The sequence below is a fragment of the Glossina fuscipes genome, unplaced genomic scaffold (assembly GCF_014805625.2).
Source record: "Glossina fuscipes isolate IAEA_lab_2018 unplaced genomic scaffold, Yale_Gfus_2 0, whole genome shotgun sequence".
NCBI classification, from domain to species: domain Eukaryota; kingdom Metazoa; phylum Arthropoda; class Insecta; order Diptera; family Glossinidae; genus Glossina; species Glossina fuscipes.
The window spans coordinates 28,670,205-28,672,565 of NW_023998414.1; the positions used below are offsets into that span (position 1 = coordinate 28,670,205).

Genomic DNA, 2,361 nt, shown 5'->3' on the forward strand with positions numbered 1-2,361 from the left:
CCTATATAATATCATTTTTGTTCACTACGATTTAAGGTGAGTTGCTCCCAACGATAACGTTGTAAGAGCAATCAAAAAAATGTCTTGCCCAATGTTTACCGAAAGAGTTTACGATGATCTGAATTCATTGATTATGCACGGCCACGCCTAAGTGGTTGCTTGAACGCGGTGATACACAGTCGGCAAAAGAATCGCTTTGTAATAGAGGAGGAAGCTCAGCGATGGATGCCTCTGCAATGTAAAGCTCTACACGTTAAAAGATAGGAGGCATAGATCTCGGATTATTATAAATAGTATTTGAATGCTTTTGTTTTCCTGTTGAATTATGTACACTTTTGCTTATGTACATATATATATATTTACTCGTATATAACTCTATATATGTTTGCTTTGAAATGTCAGATCGCGAAAAAAAAAGTTTTCCATAAAAATTATTTGACACTTGCGCGATGTAAAAATAAATTGACCAAGACACATATGTACGTAGCGCGGCTTATGCGAAGAATGATATTAAGTTAAACACCTTTTTCAAAGTCATTGAGAGCCTCTCTCGTATGAAATACATTAAAATGTGGCAATATGTTGGAAAGATTTTCGTTTTTTTTTTTTTTTTTTTTTTCCTTTTTATCGCAAACGTTTTTGGAGTTTTTCTTTTTTGTTTTTTTAATTTAATTTTATTATTCGTCATTTTGAATATCTGTGTAAAAGTTTTTAATTTCTTAGTTTTTTTTTTTTTTTTGTCGAGTCTGTGGATACCCTTTGTTATAAGCGTCTGTATGTTTTGATGTGGACCAAGATAAATATGTTAACAAATCAGCGGCACCTAAATGTACGCTTTGAATGTAGGTATGAGTGCAAACACACATTCAATATAAGTTTACTTTATATAATAAAGTTAAGGAAAAGATGGCTAAGGATGTTTGTCACAGCACCAGGCTCTGATGGTGGTGGTGGTGGTGATGGTGGTGATGGTGCTGATGGTGGTAGAGCATGTTTATGTTTTGTTTGAGTTTCGTTCGTTCCCTTTAGTTTGTTTGTTTGCTTGTGTTTATTCCTTTCAGTAAAGTCGTTAAAGGGAAACACATTAAAAGTAAATTAACTTATCAGCAACAACGATCAGTTATTTTATTACGTTTGTCCACGCAGTAACACGAACATTATAATATCAAAAGATGCCGTTTGTGTCATGATTTGCTGCATTCCGAACAGAAATTATAAAAAAGTAAAAAAATAAAATAAAAAAAAAATAGAGTAAAAAGAAGAAAGACAGAAAGAAAGAATGGAATGGAGTGAAAAGCGCCCAATGAAATATATTTGACTTTATAATTCTATTGAAATTTGTTAACTTATAAACGTAATTGTTTTATTATTAATAATTATGATAATTAACTTTGCAACGAGAGAAATATATAACGCGATCATCTCACAACAATCTATCACTTTATATATAAACCATCGAAATGATAAATGAGTTCATTTACAGAGAGAACACATTTTCAGTTCAGAACAGTTCATTTACAGAGAGATTCGCTAAACAATTATTTAATTCCGATCTGAACACCAATTTATGCTTTTACCCTTTCGCGGTCGAAGAAGAAAGTATCTCACGGCCCTCTAGCGATGGTTAAAATGCATTGACTTTCAAGTACGAGATAGAGCGATAGCAGGGGGACCTTAGAGAATTTCGTAAAAATTGTATTTGTTTATTTTTCTCTGCCAGAAATCTGCACTGATTGTCAACAGTAAAGAAGAGTAGATATTGGGCGTTTATGCTTCTCTTCCACATTGGATGAACATGCAGGCATTGCATCAAATAGGAAAACAATATTAGTGTTTAACGCTTAAAACAAAGTTAAAGGACTGGACTGAATTTTCTTCTTGAATTTTATTGTTGGCAAATGCATTAATAACATTTAACAGAAAAATGTAAAGAACAGAGGGGAAAAGACTGAGCAGCGTACGTAGCCAATACGCAATTAATGCAATAAGTAATCTTCACCTCGAACAAAGAAATTTAACATATTTAACTAAGAATGCAAAAAGCGTAAAAGTCTTTGTGGAGGAGAAAATAAACCGCTGCGGACAGGATTCGAACCTGTGCGGGCAGAACCCAATGGATTTCAAGTCCATCTCCTTAACCACTCGGACACCGCAGCTCTTATCGACATACGAAATATTAGTAAACTTTAATTTAAACATAAATTATGTTGAGATTTTTATATCGATTATCCGATAATTATCATCTCGTAAAACTTCAAAGTAGTCATCGAAAATATTATAAATGAATGTAAAATTCTTAGTTATCTTTTTTTCTAACCCACATAAGGTATATTAAGTTTATCAATTAATTATAATGCACAA

At 32.6% G+C, this 2,361-nt stretch overlaps 1 non-coding gene across 1 annotated transcript; it reads right to left on the reverse strand.

The window, feature by feature from the left end:
- Window positions 1-2,074: 2,074 nt before the first annotated feature.
- On the reverse strand, window positions 2,075-2,156 carry Trnas-uga. The gene has a single exon. It is a non-coding gene; the product is annotated as a tRNA-Ser (tRNA).
- Window positions 2,157-2,361: the final 205 nt, after the last annotated feature.